At 42.1% G+C, this 20,664-nt stretch overlaps 1 non-coding gene across 1 annotated transcript; it reads right to left on the minus strand.

The window, feature by feature from the left end:
- Nucleotides 1-10,179: 10,179 nt before the first annotated feature.
- LOC140833259 (small nucleolar RNA R71) lies at nucleotides 10,180-10,285 on the minus strand. Its single transcript, XR_012118389.1, has one exon. It is a non-coding gene; the product is annotated as a small nucleolar RNA R71 (small nucleolar RNA).
- Between the last annotated feature and the right edge of the window lie 10,379 nt (nucleotides 10,286-20,664).

Raw genomic sequence — 20,664 nt, forward strand, 5'->3', positions numbered from 1 at the left:
ACAATATCAGACGCAGACCGTTAGTATTTGAACAGGGAGACAGAGTATTTCAGAAGATTTCACCTTTCAGAGGCGTTGTCAGATTTGGCAAACGTGGGAAGTTGTCTCCTAGATACGTCGGTCCGTACGAGATCCTTGAGAAGATTGGCAATCGAGCTTACAAACTTGCTTTTCCTCCTTCACTGTCCGGTATACATGATGTTTTTCATGTATCGATGTTGCACAAATATATGCCGGATGATTCTCATGTCATTCAGCCGGACGAAGCCGAGTTAGATCATACTCTGAGCTATATTGAAAGACCGATACAGATTCTTGATCGGAAAGAGAAACAACTTAGAACCAAGACTATTCCGCTTGTGAAGGTTCAGTGGAGTCGTCATGGCATCGAGGAAGCAACTTGGGAGACAGAGTCTAAGATGAGACAGAGGCATCCCGAGCTATTCAGTTGATGTAAGTATTTAGTTAGTTTTGACTTTACAATTTTGTATATACATGCATGATTTCTTGCTTATGAGTTCGAGGACGAACTCTTGTCTAAGAGGGGGAGAAATGTAAGTCTCGAGAATTACCAGTATTATCGATGTTAGATTTGTATAGATAAGAATGCATGAATTATGAGATTTTGAACAGCAGGGCCGAAGCCACACCGCCCTTGCGGTGCTAGGACTACCGCACCCGCGGTGTAGGTGACAGAAAGTTGAGGGAAATGTGCGAAGCAACACCGCACCCGCGGTGCTAGCAAGACCGCACCCGCGGTGCTGAGACCGCACCCGCGGTCATGCAAGAACCGCACCCGCGGTCATCGGAATTCAGAAAATAAAATGTTGCCGAAAGCACAGCGCACCCGCGCTCCTAAGTCACCGCACCCGCGGTGCTGCATGCAGAAATGCCACCCTTTCCTCTTGAGCTGACACATGGCATGGTATATATATGATTTGTGCTGATTCAGTTCTTCCCCATTTCAGGGAAAGCACCGAGAGCTATTTTCAAAGAAGGTGAGAGGTTTCCTTCATATTAGAATTGAAGTTTTGCAAGATTTAGCCATCCGATTTTAGATCCGACTTCGGTTTGAACTCCTCCCATCAGTTGCTATTCAAGGATGTAAGTTTTATTACATTTCAGCATGTCTCGAAATATATGTGTTGGGGAAAGTCAGATTTGAGTTAGAATATGTGTTCTTGATATGTTGAGCATGATTTATTCGTTACCGAATCGAAATTTGGAGACCATATGCTATTGTTTCGATTTCAGCATGTGTTATGGGAAGATTATGCAGATTGCAGTGTATGTATTGTTGTGTTGATGATATTGGGAGTTGATTTGGAATTAGCATGTTATTATTGAGTTATCGGTATCACGAGACTACGCCGTTATGCCGTTCAACTGTATTGAAATCAAGTATTGTTTGTATATGAGTTGGTTGTGTTCTATATTGATAGAAGGTGCATTTATATTGCCATTTCAGATTTGAAGTGACAGGTTTGACATTTGATTCGAGATCTTGACAGACAGTTCGACAAGAAAGGTATAATTCATGTGGTCACGGGATTGCACAACTCGATTCAGATTTGATACGAGTTTCCCTAAATCACATACTAGATTGTTATTACATTTGATTATGTAATGTTTTGTTTATTGATTTAGATTCGAGTCCTGAAATAGGAGATATTGGCAGACTTGCCAAAACTAGACGTTTCGGTGTATCGACGCATAGGAGCAGATTTGCTATATGTGTAGACCCTCGATACAGAGTTGACCGAAGTCTAGGAATAAGACGTACCGTTGCCCCGAGTGGTTGGGTAGGTAACAGACCGTCTTATTCACACCGGGATCCCTAGATTAGAAATGAGTCGAGTCAAGATTTAAATGTTGAATACAGATTTGTATTCTTCTACATGTTTAGATTTTATTCATGTTACTTGATATATTCTATGCTTTTGTACATGATTATGACATTGCATGCATCCATGTTTTATACTGGGATATGTTCTCACCGGAGTTATCCGGCTGTTGTCGTGTCTGTATGTGTGCATGGCAACAGGTGGGGCAGGATCAGGTCACGACGAGGAAGAGAGAGTTGATAGCGTGGAGATCTCGGGCGTGGAAGATTCCTAGTGTTTCCTACTGGACTTGTAGCACTTATGTTTGTAGTTGTTATTGAACACTAGTGTATGTTTGTACGCACAGACTTTTATGTACATTACGTTGTTTAATTTCTATTGAGACATGTGATGCTTTCGTTAATACATTTGAATTAAAGTTAAAAGAAAATTTTTGACCCACATTTTCGAACAAAGATCCAATTAAATCCCAAAAGAATTGAGTTAGAGCCCGGGTCCCCACATTTCTACTTTACTGAAGTATGCACCTCATGTAGCTGGGAATGCGAGGGCAAAATATAACATGTTTGTAAATGGTTTACATCCTGCTTTATATACATATGTTTTTTCTGGATTGCCTACCAGCTACGCAGAGGCTGTTTAATGAACTAAGGCAGCCGAGGCTGGACTTAGGCGGGGAGGTCCACAGTATACTCCTCCACCTCCGGTGTCAGCTCAGCAGCCTACTTTGCGACTGAGGGATAAGAAGTTCAAGAAGACGGGCTCTGCTTCTTCGTCTTCTTCGAGTTCTAGTGGATCACAGAGAGGGAGTCCTGTGATTGCTCCCTATTGTAGCCATTGTGGAGGTAAACATACTATCGAGCAGTGTCGAGGTATGTTTGGTACTTGTTATCGATGTGGGCAAGAAGGCCATTTCTCTCGAGTATGTCCGAACAGGGGTACGACTTATGCTCAACCCCAGCCAGGATTTAGAGATGGTCTTGGTATGACGAGACCTGCTGTTCCTGTTCCATCTTTTCAGCAGTCGAGTGCCCCACGATATCGAGGACCGGGTGGTCAGAGTGCCCAAGTGCCTCCTCAAGTAAGAGTGTATGCCATGACTGAGGATCAGGCGAGAGAAGCTCCTGGAGGCGTGATTGCAGGTATTTGCACGCTTTGCGATTATCCTACACGTGCTTTATTTGATACAGGAGCATCTCATTCATTCATATCTCATGCATTTGTCGCATCTCATTATATTGAGTGTACCCCGTTGTATGATACTTTGTCGATAGCCACGCCAGCAGGGAAGATTATTTTGTCTCAGCAAGTTGTGCATAATTGTGTATTGATATATGAGGATAATGTGGTATTTCTGAATTTGATTGTCCTCCCAATGCACGACTTTTATTGTATTGTTGGCATGGATATCTTGGCGACAAATCGAGCTACTGTTGATTGTTGTCATGGAGTGGTTCAATTTAGACTGATTGATGGACCCAAGTGGAATTTTTATGGCAAGGGTTCCCAAGCCAAAATTCCATTGGTATCTTCCTTGGAAATGTCTCGATTGTTCACTAGCGGAGATGAGGGTTATCTTATCTACGCTATTGATATTTCGATGAAGGAGTCTTCTTTATCGGGGATTCCTGTTGCGAAAGAATTCCCGGATGTATTTCCCGATGAGATTCCTGATTTTCCTCCTCATCGAGAAGTTGAGTTTAGTATTGATCTTGTGCCGGGGACTGCACCTATTTCTAAAGCTCCTTATCACATGGCACCCCTGGAATTGAAAGAATTGAAAGAACAATTACAGGATCTTCTCGATAAGGGTTATATTCGACCGAGTGTATCACCTTGGGGAGCTCCAGTTTTATTTGTTCGAAAGAAAGATGGTACTATGCAAATGTGTATCGATTATAGGCAGCTGAATCGGGCTACTGTGAAAAATAAGTACCCACTTCCTCGTATTGATGATTTATTTGATCAGCTTCAGGGTACTTCTGTTTACTCTAAGATTGATCTTCGTTCTGGGTATCATCAAGTACGAGTTCGAGACGAAGATGTGCCCAAAATTTCTTTTCGTACGAGGAATGGCCACTATGAATTCTTGGTTATGCCTTTTGGTCTTAAGAATGCTCCTGCTATTTTTATGGATTTAATGAATCGGGTCTTTCGAGATTATCTTGACCGATTTGTTATTGTATTTATCGATGATATTTTTGTTTATTCGAAATCGAAGAAGGAGCATGCTGAACATCTGAAACTGGCACTTCAAACTCTTCGTACTAGTCATTTGTATGCCAAATTGTCCAAATGTGAATTCTGGATGGACAAAGTGGTATTTCTGGGCCACGTCATTTCGAGACATGGCATATCTGTTGATCCTACGAAGGTCGAAGCTGCATTGAATTGGCCGAGACCTACAAATGTTCCTGAGATCCGTAGCTTCATGGGTTTAGCTGGATATTATCGTCGCTTTACTGAAGGGTTTTCGAAGATAGCTAAACCTATTACTCAACTGACACAGAAAAATCAGCGATTCATTTGGTCAGATGAATGTGAAACTAGTTTTCTTGAATTGAAGACGAGATTGACCACAGCACCTGTGTTTACTATTCCCTCAGGTACCGGAGGATTTTTGGTATGTACAGATGCGTCGGGTAAAGGTTTGGGCTATGTTCTGATGCAACACGGCAAAGTGGTTGCTTATGCATCTCTTCAATTGAAATCTCATGAAACTTGTTATCCTGTTCATGATCTCGAATTGGCCGCCATTGTGTTTGCTTTGAAGATTTGGCGCCATTACTTGTACGGAGAAAAGTTTGTTATTTATTCGGACCATAAGAGTCTGAAATATCTCTTTTCTCAATCTGATTTGAATATGAGGCAACGTATATGGATGGATCTCTTGAAGGATTTTGATTGTGAGATTCAATATCACCCTGGATCGGTGAATGTTACTGCGGATGCCCTGAGCCATAAATTTCATGACTCTGTTCTATCTTCTGTCAGTGTCGCCAAAGTACACGAGGATATATGTACTTCTGGTTGGACTTTTCACTCGAATTGGAATTATGTCACTGTCTCAGCATTGCAAATTGAGCCAAATTTGATATCGATAATAAGAAAGGCCCAACGAAGCGATGCTCAGATCCAAAAGTCGAAAGAACTTGTATCTGCTGGACATCAGTCTGGATTTTAAATTTCTTCTGATGGTGCTTTACAACTTAATGGTCGGCTGGTAGTTCCTGACGATTCTGATTTGAAATCTGCCCTTCTTCGAGAGGCACATTGTAGCAAATACAGTATTCACCCTGGAGGTCGAAAGATGTATTTGACATTGAGACCTCAATTCTGGTGGAGACGTATGAAGAAGGACATTGATGAGTTTATTTCTAAATGTCTTGTCTGCCAGCAAGTGAAAGCCGAGAGAATGAAACCTGGAGGATTGCTCCATAGTCTCGAAATCCCGAAATGGAATTGGGAACATATTGCTGTGGATTTTGTGGCTCATTTACCTCGTTCGCCCAAGGGCTGTGATGCTATTTGGGTCATTATTGATCGGCTTTCGAAATCTGCGTATTTTATTCCGTATGAGCGGACTTATCCTTATAAGAGAATGGCCCGTTTATACATTGAGAATGTTGTGAGACTGCACGGTGTGCCAGTCTCGATTGTATCTGACCATGATCCCATGTTTGCTTCGAAATTTTGGGGTAGTTTTCAGGAAGCGATGGGTACGCGTTTGGCTATGAGTACTGCTTATCATCCTCAAACTGATGGCCAAACTGAGCATACGATTCAGACTTTAGAGGATATGTTACGTGCAATTGTGATGGACTTCAGAATGGGATGGCAAGATGCCTTACCATTGGTTGAATTTTCTTATAATAATAGCTTTCATACGAGTATCGGTATGGCACCGTTTGAAGCTCTATATGGAAGACGATGTAGATCACCGTTATTCTGGGATGAAATTGGTGAGAAAAAATTGACTTGACCTGAAATGATACATGAAATGAACGATAAGGTTCAGTTGATTCGGCAGCGGATGAAAGTTGCTCAGGATCGTCAGACGAGTTATGCGAATAAACGAAGACGACCCTTGGAATTCCAGAAAGGTGACAGAGTGTTTTTGAAAATATCTCCCTTTAGAGGCACTATTCGATTTGGCATGCGAGGGAAGTTATCTCCTCGTTATGTTGGTCCATACGAGATTCTGGATCGATTTGGTGATCTTTCGTATCGATTGGCATTGCCACCAGCTCTATCTGCTATTCACGATGTGTTTCATGTTTCTATGTTGAGGAAATATGAACCGGATCCATCACATGTACTTGCACCTGACGAGGTTGAACTTGATCCTTCTCTTTCCTATGTTGAACAACCTGTTCGCATTATGGATCGAAAGGAAAAGATATTGAGAAACAAATCGATTCCTCTAGTACGAGTACAATGGACACGCCATGGTGTTGAAGAATCGACGTGGGAGTTGGAAAGCAAAATGCGAGATGCATATCCGCATTTATTTGATGCTAGTTCATCTGTTCCATTGTATTCTATGTATTCTGATCCGTTTTCTGATTTTAGTTTTGATATGTACTATAACTGGTGACATATGTATGTTTACCAATGTTATGTATACAGAAATGTTTGAGATTTCGAGGATGAAATCTTTTAAGAGGGGGAGAAATGTAAGGACCGTGTATCATGTTATCGTAAACCATGTGTTAATTATCGATAATTTATGAATTTATCATGTGATTATGTATTTGATGTACAGCGTGACAATGAATTGAGAAATGAATGTTGAATATGAATTGACGTTCTAAGAGCTCGAGTGGAGAAGCTGGACGCCAATATAGTACAAAATTTAAATTTTGTACAGAATGTGTGGCGCCCGGGCGGTAGAAAATGACCGCCCGAGCGCCAGGGTTGAAATGATGAGTGTTCGGGCAGAACACACCGCGCCCGAGCGGTAATGTTTGACCGCCCGAGCGCGGCACAAGTAAGATCCGGGGGCAGAATGTCTCGCGCTCGGGGGCGAGAATTCAACCGCCCGAGCGCCGAAGCGGTGAGGATAAAGATTAGATTTTCTTTTCTTTCTTTCTTCATTCTTACCGAGAGTTCGAGAGATAAGTCGAGGATTTCGAAATTCTTTCTTCCAAATCGACTTTGAAGCGCTCTCTAAACGCGAAACAAGTTATATATTTGTGATCGTCGCGTCGAGGGCTTCTGACTGAGGTAATTTTCTTCTAGTTCCAGCAGCTTGAAATATCCAAGTGCTGGAATAGCATGTATTTGAAGTTGAATTTCTGATATATAGTAAAATAACCGACAAGAAACTCATATTCGAAGTCGGAATTGAATTATGATATGATTTTGATTTGATATGAATTTTTGAAGTTTCAAATGATATTTGAAACTCATATTAATGATTTTGGAGTATGTTATTGATTGGAATGAGTATGTTATTGATGTAGATAAAGTATTATACTGATATCTTCAAGTTACATCAACTGGAACGAAGAATTGAGGTATGTTGCGACCGAGTAACATACGACATGTATCTGTATTATATGATATATGTTGGATTGATTGGATTGAGAATATGTGTCTATATGCCTACGTGTTGATTTGATGTGGCATACATGACATTGAGATGTGAATATCGATGTATGAAATGAACATTGTATTAACAAACATCATTTTATGCATACATCGATACATGACATGCACGTTGAGCTATGATCCTTGGATACCTTGATATGATTGGATTGGATTCCGGGGTTTGTGAACACAATTGCTATGTTGGTATTATATGACCCGTAAAACATAGACATTTGTGGCCCCATATGATTGGATATGAGATGTGGGATTTGATGGCGCTTTGCCGACGCTATCATACGTGTATTCCCATATTGGGCGGTGTGCCAGCTCGAGCATTGATTTGATAGCGATTCGATTGATTCTGACATGTGCTCAGTGGATGGGCATTTGACCCGATACCTCCACGACATACATGCATTGCATACCATATATCATTGTTTAGATATCTGTGGTATATATGATTGGTTGTTCCAGACGCAGCTTTGCTCACCCCCAAGGGGGGCTGTTGTTGTCTTTGTGTGTGGACAATGGCAGGTACTCCAGGATATCAGGAGACCGGAGAGTGTACTTCTGGTGGGAGCCATGATATGTGTCATTTTTACATATTTTATCGCATTAGTCTGTGTGTGTTTTGCATTGTGCATCGTTTATTTCAGTCACATTCTGTTCATTTTAGAGTAAATATATGCATTTTATCACATCTCACTCGGGCGTGATGAATTTGCAGGAAAAAGGGTCGGAAGAACCAAAATCGGAGCCAAGTGCCAAGTCAAGACAAAAAGGGCAGAGGAGTTGGCGCTCGGGCGGTGAAATTCTACCGCCAAAGCGCGAAAAGAAAAATGCCGAAGCGTTTGTACAGAAGGTTTGGCGCTCGGGCGGTGAAATTGTACCGCCCGAGCGCGAGATGAAAGCCCCAAAGGATTAAAGACAGAAAGGTCGGCGCTCGAGCGGTAGTTTTCTACCGCCCGAGCGCGAAGGCCGCTCTTCCCAGGGAGATTTACAGAAGGTGTGGCGCTCGAGCGGTATTTTTCTACCGCCCGAGCGCCACCTATTTTTGGCAAGATTTCATGCTCGATTTCTTAACTTAGTTTAGGAGGGTGGCTATTATGGAAGGAGTTTTTGGCCGACTTTTGGGGACATTCAGAGAGATTCAGACTGAATTTTGCAGCCGTCATCAAGTTTAGAGAGCACTTTTGCGCTTGGATTGAAGATTTGAAGATTCCGAGCACCGTTCTTCGCAGATTTCGTCTCGCCTAGTATTTCTAATCTAGTTTCTTTCGTTTTAAACATTGTTGCATTTATTTTTACTATGAATTCTAGTAGCTAACTTTATTATTTGTTGGGATTAAAGGGGATCCTACCCCGAATGTTGGTTTGAATTAATTTATATTTCGGTTGTGCGTTATTCTTGATTTTACTACTGTTTTATCGTGTAATTAAAGAATAGCTAACTTTAACGACGTTTTCATATCACGAGTGAGTTCGAGAGAATAACGAGTGATAGAATCGAGTAGTAGAATCCGCGGATCTGCAATTTACATAGATATATGAAATTGGATACGTGCCGATAGTCATAGTCCTAAAGGTCGAAAATTAGGGGATTTCATAAGTCGAAATGCGATTCACTCTTGATAAATAATTAAAGAGATTTAATTACATCATTGAGTAGAATTAGTTTGGCATAGCTCGAGAGAGTGTGTTAAATAGATTAGGAAATCCTGTCGGAAGCGTAGATCACGAACGAACGAATTAATTGATTAACGAGGGGTAGGTGAACCGAGATTCATAACAAATCCATTTCTCATTGAATTTTACTCAACCATTTTAGACATTATATCTCATTACTTGATTTTGAATCTTTTTATTTGCATTTTTATTTGATTTTAGTAGGAATAAACCAATCAAATCACTTTTCGTAGCTAAATGTTCAATAACTGAAAATAATAATTTTAGAACACAGTCTTCAGTGGAACGATACTCGTACTCACGTACACTATATTATAACTTGACATCGTGCACTTGAGATTTATTTTGAGCATACAAAATCATATTTTTATTGGGGATTTTACTGTGCAAGTTTTGCTCGATCAAGTTTTTGGCGCCGTTGCCGGGGACTGTTAATCTACGATTTTATTTTTAGTTATTTTCTTTAGCATTATTTTATTTCTCGTGAGATAACACTTCATATTTTATTACAGATATCTCTTCCAGTGCTTGCAAAAATCACTTGACGTGGAGCTTGAGTTTGATCCTGAAATTGAAAGAACCTTCCGCAGGAGAAGACAACAACAGATGCTTAAAGAACTTATGGAGAGACACGAGCCAGAACGTGAGGAGGAACAGCGTGAAGAGAGACATATTGAGATGCCACGCCGCATACCAATGTTAGAGTATGCCCAGCCTTCTTTGGATGGTGCACGCCCTAGCATTGTGAGGCCTATTGTGCGGGCAAATCACTTTGAAATCAAGCCAGCTATAATCCAGATGATTCAGAACACAGTCCAATTCGGAGGAACTGCAGTAGATGACCCAAACACGCACATCGCGGATTTTCTTGAGATTTGCGATACTTTTAAATTCAATGGAGTTTCTGAAGATGCTGTTAGGTTACGTTTATTTCCTTTCTCTTTACGTGATAAAGCTAAAGCATGGTTGAATTGTTTGCCTGTAGGTTCAATCACCACTTGGGAGGACATGGCGAAAGCGTTTCTTATCAAATACTTTCCCCCATCAAAAACCATGAAGCTGCGAGCAGACATTACAACATTTGCTCAATTCGATCAGGAATCTCTATATGAGGCATGGGAGCGTTTCAAGGATCTACTACGAAGATGCCCACATCACGAGTTACCACTTGGGTTAGTCGTTCAAACATTTTATTATGGTTTGCATACTCCTAACCGTACTATGATAGATGCGGCTGCTTGTGGAAACCTGTTGAGAAAGACCGCGGAGGAAGGATATGAATTGTTAGAGGAAATGGCTGCTAGCAGCTATCATCCTCAATCTGACTGGAACAACCAGCGGAGAAGTGCAGGAGTTCACCAGGTAACTGATTTTTCTGCTATTACTGCACAACTTGACGCTTTAAACAGGAAAATAGACGGCTTGAATGTGGGTGGCATGGCTATGCGTCTTCAAGAGATGTTCTGTGAAAAGTGTGGAGGAGAGCACTATGTGAAAGACTGTCAAGATGGAAATCCCTTCTATGTGCAAAATGAGGCACCGCTGAATCAAGTGGAAGTCCAAAACCGCACAAGGAATGACCCTTATTCGAACACATACAATCTTGGGTGGAGGCAACATCCCAACTTCTCGTGGGGCGGTCAAAACAGTCAGAATAGACCGCAAGGAGGACAACAATATGGAAAACAACCGATGTATAGATCCGATCCTTCTAGAGAAGAAAAGTCCAACTTGGAACAAATGATGTGTAAGTTTATTTCATCCACTGAAACTCGACTCCAAAACCAAGATGCATCAATAAAGGGGCTCGAGAATCAAATTGGACAGTTGGCCAAGATGATAGCAAGTAGAGAGCAAGGCACCTTGCCAAGTAACACAGAGACGAATCCAAAAGAGCAAGTGAATGCTATTGAGTTGAAAAGTGGGAAAGTTTTGGAATCAAGGGAAAAAGAGAAAACTCAAACAGTGGATGAGCAAACCCCGACATCTAAAGGTAGGTCTTCTAACTCCACACTGGCACCCACTGCACAACCAAAAATCGTTATAACTCCTCCTTTCCCTGCAGCACTTAAAAAAGCAAAACTAGATGCACAATTCGGTAAGTTTCTCGAGGTGTTTAAAAAGCTGCATATCAATATTCCCTTTGCCGATGCTCTAATGCAAATGCCTAGTTATGCAAAATTTTTGAAGGATATCTTAGCTAATAAGAGGAAGTTGGAGGATCATATGACAGTCAACTTAACCGAGAATTGCTCCGCTTTAGTGCAAAACAAAATTCCACCGAAACTGAAAGACCCAGGGAGTTTCTCTATTCCTTGCATGATTGGTGATGTTGTTTTTCATAAAGCATTGTGTGATCTCGGTGCCAGTATTAATCTTATGCCATTGTCTGTGTTTAGGAAGCTTGGGTTGGGAGAACCAAAGCCGACGAGGATGTCTCTACTACTAGCTGACAGATTTGTCAAGTACCCCCGCGGAGTGATTGAGGATGTGCTAGTGAAATTGGACAAATTCATTTTCCCTGTGGACTTCGTGGTGCTTGACATGGAGGAAGATGCGGAGATGCCTCTGATTTTGGGTAGACCGTTCCTTGCAACCGGCAAGGCACTGATTGATGTGCAAGAGGGGAAGTTGAAACTGAGAGTGGGCGAGGATGAGATTACTTTTGATGTTTTTCATGCACTTAAGCACACACTGCATTCTGATAGTTGTTTTAGAATTGATACTTTTGACTCTCTTGCGTCTCACTATGTGCAGGATGCTCTTAGGGACCCTTTGGAGGCCACTATAAATACTGAATTGGCAGAGGAGGAGTTGGATTAAGAAAGAGCTGAAATAGTGGCACACTTTAATACCAACCATCAATGGAGAAAGCCAATGAGGATGCGACTGGAGGATCTAGGAGAACGGAGAGATTTGACCCCTCAAAGGTCAAGCATCGAGGATCCACCAACACTTGAGCTGAAGCTGTTGCCTCCACACCTCAAGTACGTATACTTAGGTGAGAATAACACTTTACCTGTCATTATTTCTGCTGCTTTGACAGATGTGATGGAGGACAAACTGTTGGAGGTATTGAAAGCACACAAGGGTGCATTTGCGTGGAAGGTGGCGGATATCAAAGGGATTAATCCATCAGTCTGCATGCACAAGAACTTGATGGAAGAGAAGTACTCACCTCATGTGCAACCTCAGCGAAGACTGAATCCAAAGATGCAAGAGGTAGTAAAGGCGGAAACAATTAAGCTTCTCGATGCAGGTATTATCTATCCTATATCTGATAGTGCATGGGTAAGTCCTGTTCAGTGTGTGCCAAAAAAGGGTGGGATTACTGTGATTACAAATGAGAATAATGAATTAATACCCACTAGGACTGTTACGGGATGGCGTGTGTGCATTGATTAAAGGAAATTAAATGATGCCACCCGTAAAGATCAGTTTCCCCTTCCCTTTATCGATCAAATGCTTGAAAGGTTAGCGGGTCATGAATTTTATTGCTTTTTGGATGGGTATTCAGGGTACAACCAAATTATGATTGTGCCGGAGGACCAAGAGAAGACCACTTTCACTTGTCCTTACGACACTTTTGCTTTTAGACGAATGCCCTTTGGTTTGTGTAATGCGCCGTCCACTTTTCAGCGATGCATGACTGCTATATTTCACGACATGATAGAAACGTTTCTTGAAATTTTTATGGATGACTTCTCGATATTTTGCTCTTCTTTTGATGATTGTTTGCAGAATTTGAAGGTGGTGTTGAAGAGATGCGAGGAGACGAATTTGGTACTTAATTGGGAAAAATGCCACTTCATGGTACAAGAGGGAATTGTCCTAGGGCACAAGATTTCGGGGCACAGAATAGAGGTGGACAAGGCGAAAGTTGAAGTTATCAAGAACTTACCACCTCCGGTGTCCATAAAGGGAGTTAGAAGTTTTCTAGGCCACGCCGGCTTCTACCGGCGTTTTATCAAAGATTTTTCTAAAATTGCAAAACCTCTATCTTCTTTACTCATGAAAGATGCACCCTTTGATTTTAATTCGGATTGTTTGCAGGCATACGAGAAGTTGAAGGAGCGCTTGGTGACGGCCCCTGTCTTGGTGGCACCAGATTGGGATCTACCTTTCGAGGTCATGTGCGATGCCAGTGATACTAATGTTGGTGCTGTCCTCGGCCAAAGACTAAACAAGGTATTTCACACTATACACTATGCAAGTAGGACTCTAGATGAAGCACAATTAAATTATGCCACCACTGAAAAAGAGTTACTTGCAGTAGTGTTTGCACTTGACAAGTTCCACTCATACCTTGTTTTGTCGAAAGTAACTGTGTTTACTGATCACTCTGCCCTTAAATATTTACTTGCCAAGAAAGATGCAAAGCCACGCTTACTTCGGTGGATTTTATTATTGCAAGAATTTGATGTAGAAATAAAAGATAAGAAGGGTGTTGAGAATGTGGTTGCGGATCATTTGTCTAGATTGGAATTTATCAGTGATGATTGTGTGAATGATGCGATCAATGATTGGTTTCCAGATGAGCTGTTGTTTGAGGTAAAAAATTGTCCATGGTATTGCAAATTTTCTTGTTACAGGCTCACCCCCCCCCCCCCCCAAATTTAACATTTCACCAAAGAAAGAAATTCTTTTCGGACGTGAAGTATTATTTTTGGGAGGAACCTTTCTTGTTCAGAATTTGTGCAGATGCCATGATTCGGAGATGTGTCGCAGAGGAAGAGTTTGGGCAAATCCTCAACCATTGCCATGACCGTGAGGTAGGTGGTCATTTCGGACCAACAAGGACAGCATCCAAGGTACTTGAATGTGGCTTTTATTGGCCAACCCTCTTTAAAGATGCTCGTTCTTATGTGCTACATTGTGATAAATGCCAGCGGTCAGGTAACATCTCTAACCGTCATGAAATGCCTTTAAATAATATCATTGAGTGTGAGGTTTTCGATGTATGGGGGATAGACTTTATGGGACCATTTCCTAGTTCTTTCACGAAAAAATACATCTTGGTGGCGGTTGATTATGTGTCAAAGTGTGTAGAGGCGGAAGCATATGCCACTAATGATGCTCAAGTGGTCCTAAAATTTTTAAAGAAAAACATTTTTAACTGATTTGGAACACCACGAGCAATCATTAGTGATGGTGGCACTCATTTTTGCAACAAACTCTTTGAAAAACTCTTGAGCAAATATGGTGTCACACATAAGATATCTACCCCTTATCATCCCCAGACGAGTGGTCAAGTGGAAGTGTCTAACCGAGAAATTAAGCGGATTTTGGAAAAAGTGGTAGGTGTCAATAGGAAGGATTGGTCGGTGAGATTAGATGATGCTCTTTGGGCATATAGGACTGCTTTCAAAACTCCAATAGGCACGACACCGTACAGATTATTGTTTGGTAAAGCATGTCACTTACCTTTAGAGTTAGAGCATCGCGCATATTGGGCAACAAAAGCACTAAACTTTAACTTTCTGATGCAGGTGAACGACGGTTGCTTCAAATAGATCAGTTGGAGGAATTCCGAAATCTGGCATATGATCTCGCACTAACCTACAAGGAAAAGACGGAGAAGGCCCATGACAAGCGGATCGTTGAGAGAGAGTTCAAAGAAGGTGAAAGTGTCCTATTGTACAACTCCCGGCTGCGACTCTTTCCCGAAAAGTTGAAATCACGATGGTCTGGTCCATTTGTGATTTCGAAAGTATATCCATCGGGAGCTGTAGAATTGAAAGACGGGAAGGATGGGGCATTTACGGTCAACGCCCAGCGACTTAAGCACTACATGGGTGGCACGATTGAGCCGCAACTTGGAATCACCCGGTTCCAAGACACGCCGAACTGAGACAGACCGACAGTCAAGCTCTCGACTATAAATTGAGAACTACTTTCCTTTTCTTTCTCTTGAATTTAATTCAATTTTCTTTTTCTTTCGTGTCAGCATATTTTGTTTTATTGTTGCGAAAAAAAAAAGTTAAGTGTAAATTTTCCCGAGAACTCGGCGCTCGGGCGGTAATTTATTACCGCTCGAGCGCAAAGCTAATGCAAAAGTCCAGAGAGCTTGGCGCTCGGGCGGTAATATTTTACCGCTCGAGCGCGAGAATTTGCCTCTAATAACTTTTTCCCGAGGACTCGGCGCTCGAGCGGTAATATTTTACCGCTCGAGCGCGAAGACTTTTAAAAGCGCAGATCCCCTTCCCCTTTCTTCATTCTGCACGAATCTTCCCCAATTCCCCTCTCAAAATCCCTAATCCCCAAATTCCCCTCTCAAAAATCCCTCACTACTCTCATTTTGTTCTTTCAATTTTGTGGTGCAGGCTTTCAATATCCACTCTAGTCTCCGGCAACAAGGCGACATCCTCGGTAGGAAGCAGGAATAACCCTCTCCGGTCACCTATCATCTCCATCTTCACATTCTATGGCTCCCAAGAAGCAAAAAGGTAACCCCGTTTCCTCCTCTTCATCCTCATTTGATAGGGCACGTTTTGTTAGTATGGAGGCTAGGGCTCGATACGAGCATGCCAAAATTCACCGCAACCCAATAGCCGAGAGGGGAGTCCGGCGACAGCTGGAGGATAGATACTAGGATATTATTGTTGGTTTGGAAAGAAGGGAGTGGGACAAATTCGGAGAGCAACCTAAGGCGGCGGTAGTCTCTGTGGTTCGCGAATTTTATGCCAACGCAGCGGAGGGGCGAAATGGTTTGGTGTTTGTTAGGGGTAAACATGTACCGTATGACTCGGTGACGATCAACGCACTGTTAGGGACAGCGGAGGTTGACGACTCCCATTTCCAAACATTAGTTGCCAAACCGAATTATGATACGATTCTCGCCACATTGTGCCATCCGGGCGCAATATGGAAACCGTTGGGCGGCTCGCCGAGTTGTTTTGACGAGAAGTATTTGAAAGCCGAAGTTGCCCTTTGGTATTTATTTGTGGCTCGGAGAATGATGCCGGTCTTGCATAAGAGCGAGGTCCAGAAAGAGCGGGAGGTGCTGCTTTATGCTTTGACCGAGGGATACGCCATCAACGTGGGCACACTTATCAATTCACAAATCACACTGAGAGCCCACAACAGTCATGTGGGCCTATTCTTCCCCACCATTATCTCCCAGTTGTGCGCTAGAGCGGGAGTCGTATTTCGCGATGATGAGGAGTGGTTGCAGCCCATGAAGCCTATTTGTGTCGAAGTCCTCCAGCGGAAACGAGCTAAGCGAGTCAGTGAATTTCCCTCTCGGGAGGAGGACGCCGGTGGATCTAGCATTGCCATCCCACGCCGCCGCCCACCACAACCCCGCAGGCGAACTCAGAATGACAAGATGGATGAAAATCTCGCCTTCCAAGCGCATCAGAGTCAGTTCAACTCTTACGTCACAGACCATTTATCTCACATTGACTCCATGATGCGCTCTTTGCTTGTGCACGGGGGCATTGACCCGTCGACCATTCCACCGACTCCGCTACCTCCTCCCCCATTCCAGTTCCAGTATGATTATTCTCAGCAGGGGGATGCTGCCGGAGTGCCACCACCCGAGCACGAAGACGACGACGAGTCTTGATCAGGGGAGTTTACTGTTTCCCCTTTCTTTTTATTCTTTTTGCTTATTTTGTCGTTGCATTTGCATTCATGAGTTTTTTTTGGTTTTTAGTGTTTGTTTCGTTTTGTGCACTGAGGGCATTGCACAAATCTGAAGCTTTTGAAAGGTTCAAAGAATTCAGAAGTGAAGTAGAGAATCAGTTGGGACGAAGCATCAAGACACTTCGATCGGATCGAGGTGGTCAGTATTTGAGTGCCGAGTTCCAAGAGTATCTAAGGGAGAATGGGATTCTCTCGCAGTGGACTCCGCCCGCTACACCACATTTGAATGGTGTTTCGGAGTGTCGTAACCGGACTTCGATGGACATGGTTCGGTCTATGATAGGGTTCACGGAGTTGCCGCCATCCTTTTGGGGATATGCGCTTGAGACAGCGGCACTGTTGTTGAACAATGTCCATACAAAAGCAGTTGATAAGACACCATATGAGATATGGATTGGTAAGCCACCCAAATATTCATATTTTAGAATATGGGGGTGCCCTGCTTATGTGAAGCAGGTAGTGGGAGATAAATTGGACTGTCGATCCATTTTATGTTACTTTGTGGGATATCCAAGGAATTCAGCTGGATATTATTTCTATCATCCCCAAGAAACAAAGGTGTTTGTTTCTAGGAATGCAACCTTTTTGGAAAGAAATTTCTATTGAATAGAAAAGGACAGATGATAGAAATCGAAGAAGTTCGAGAGACACCCACAATTGTAGAACCCACACCCGAAGAGCCAAGGGAGGAGATACAAGCTCCTAGAAGATCCGAGAGAGTCTCGAGACCACTTATGAGGTATGGTCTGCTTCTTGAAGAGGGCCATGATGAGCTTAACCTTGGATGTGATCCAAGGACCTTCAAGGAAGCGTTATCTGATGCCGATTCATCCAAGTGGCTTGAAGCAATGGAATCTGAGATGAATTCCATGCATTCAAACCAAGTGTGGAATCTTGTGGATCCACCTGAGGGAACTGTTCCCATAGGGTGTAAATGGATTTACAAGAGGAAACTTGGGGCGGATGGGAAGGTATTGACCTTCAAGGCGCGATTGGTGGCAAAAGGATATACTCAAAGACAAGGAGTTGACTTTGAGGAAACCTTTTCCCCAGTCGCATTGTTCAAGTCCATAAGGATTTTACTAGCCATAGCTGCATGGTATGACTATGAGATATGGCAGATGGATGTTAAGACAGCTTTTCTTAATGGGGATATTAAGGAAGAGATTTACATGTCTCAACCCGAAGGGTTTACATCTATCGGAAGTGAGCATATGGTATGCAAACTTCAAAGATCTATTTATGGTCTAAAGCAGGCATCTAGGAGTTGGAACCTCAGATTCGATAGTACAATCAAAGAGTTTTGTTTTGCTAAGAATCCTGAGGAACCATGTGTGTATAAGAAGGTTAGTGGGAGTGCTGTGACATTCCTAGTGTTGTATGTTGATGACATTCTACTCATTGGGAATGATGTAGGAATGTTGCGATAAACTAAGATATGGTTAGCGAGTAAGTTCTCGATGCAGGACTTGGGTGAAGCATCTTTTGTATTAGGAATACAGATCTATAGAGATAGATCAAAAAGATTGCTTGGTCTCACCCAGTCCACATACATTGATACCATCGTGAAGCGGTTCTCGATGAATGAGTCCAAGAGAGGACATCTACCAATGTGTCATGGCATGTCCCTATCCAAGTCTATGTCACCCAAGACTGATGCAGAGATAGCGGCGATGACCAGCATTCCTTATGCATCTGTGATTGGTAGCATCATATATGGGATGATATCTACACGTCCTGACGTGGCCTTTGCACTAAGTGTATTGGGTAGATATCAATCCAACCCTGGTCTTCCACACTGGAAAGCTGTGAAAGACATCCTCAAGTATTTGAGAAGGACCAATAAATTGTTCTTGGTCTATGGGGGTGGAGAACTGAAATTGGAAGGCTATACCAACTCTAGCTTCCAAAGCTATATTGATGACTCGAAGTCAACCTCTGGATTCATATTCATGCTCAATGGCGCTGCTGTCTCTTGGAAGAGTTCCAAGCAAGACAACACTGCGGATTCCACTACTGAGGCAGAATATATTGCTGCATCAGCTGCAGCAAAGGAGGCAGTTTGGATAAGGAATTTCGTCCAAGAGTTGGGCGTCATTCCTAATGGAGTTGCTCCTGTCCCGGTGTTTTGTGACAACACAGGAGCCATTGCTCAAGCAAAGGAGCCAAGGTCTCATCAGAAGTCCAAACACGTATTGAGAAAGTACCACATCCTCAGAGAGATCGTGGGAAGAGGAGATGTCACGATTGACAAAGTCGGCTCCGCAGATAATGTTGCTGATCCGCTTACTAAGCCTTTACCTGGACCATTATTCGAGAAGCATCGCGAATCCATGGGTTTGAAGCATATGGGTAGTTGGCTCTAGTGCAAGTGGGAGATTGTTAGAGTAGGTGCCTGTCGAGCCAAGTGTTGGCCGAGGGTACATGATTAAACTCTATGTATAAACAGTCTTTATTTTAATAATATTTGATTTTATCGTTTTGGCACTTCTTTATCTGTATACCCATGCTAGTTGCATAGATAAAGCCCTTAAATATACAAATAGTAGAAAGAATATGAGATGCTCATATGATGAGTATCATGAAACTCGTATTTGCAATACTGTATATTCTAAACGGTTCCTAGTCGATTCAGCCGCCATTAAGAAGGATATAGGCCGCTCGAGTTAGAGACTAGTATCTGCAATGTGAGTACCATGTTTCATTGGTAGGGGACATTGTGATGTCCGAACATGCAGATAGGTGCTCCTTGTAGAGAGTGCACTGAACAACCCACCATAAAAGGACTTTCCAAGTGGTTCTCACTTATCGAGTGGAAAGTCCTGGTTTATGGTTGTACACCATTAGTCCTTATGACCCGGGACAACATTGAGACTCTATGTGCTAGAATTACACTTTGACTTGTTTACCGACTCTCATGGGGTCATCAGGTGGCAAGGTTGGGTGTTCTGTCGAAACATATAGGAGTCGATGCATTGTAGTCGGGGATTCACCGCTTACCTTCGGGTATGGATATCCTATGTGTTTTCATATATATGTAGTGTGAAATCTCTGATCAGAGTATGGTGGTAATTATGAAAGGAGTTTCATAGATTACACCATCGATGCAACTACGGCATGACACATAGTATCGATTCATTGACAACTCTCGATAAACCAATGGTTGTCGAATCGGTCGGGATATATGAGTTGAAGGGACCGTACTGTACGCTAACCATAATTGAATGGTTCTTGCAGGCACTATCATTTGATACCTAGGGAATCATGTAAGCGATGCTGCTAGGCGTTTAACATGATTGGTTGGGTACTATCAGACTTAAGTTCTGACGTTCTTGTTATCAAGGAGTTGATAAGTAAGAATGGAGCAATTGGGATATGCTCATACAAGGACATGTTTAGTCTGAATCACATGGAGATGTGAACCCACGGTTAGTTGTATCAATGAACCATTGAGGGCCACACAAGTACTAGCTTTCTAGATCCTGTTGAGAAGTAAAATAGTTCAATGTGTTGAACGGCTTATAAATGAGTTTATAAGCGTAAGGAAAAATAGAAGTATGACTTCTATGAGAGAAATGTAATTTTAATTTATGAATGTGTTCTTAAATTAAAAGTTGGCCAAATAAATAATGTATTTGAAAATTGTGTTTTTCATAAACATTATTATGGACTAAATTAAATTAATTCAATTGTTGAATTAATTAAACACTAGTGGACCTAGTAGAGTCCAAATAATTAAATTAATTCAAGTGTTGAATTGATTAAATCAAATTGAGTCTTGTAGAGCTATATTTAAATAAATTATTTAATTAGTGGACTTGAGTAAATTCAAGTAATGTTTAATTGGTCTCAAAAATGTTTGAGATAATTAAATTTAGTCCATGGATTTTTAATT

The sequence above is a fragment of the Primulina eburnea genome, chromosome 5, assembly GCF_022965805.1.
Source record: "Primulina eburnea isolate SZY01 chromosome 5, ASM2296580v1, whole genome shotgun sequence".
NCBI classification, from domain to species: Eukaryota; Viridiplantae; Streptophyta; class Magnoliopsida; order Lamiales; family Gesneriaceae; genus Primulina; species Primulina eburnea.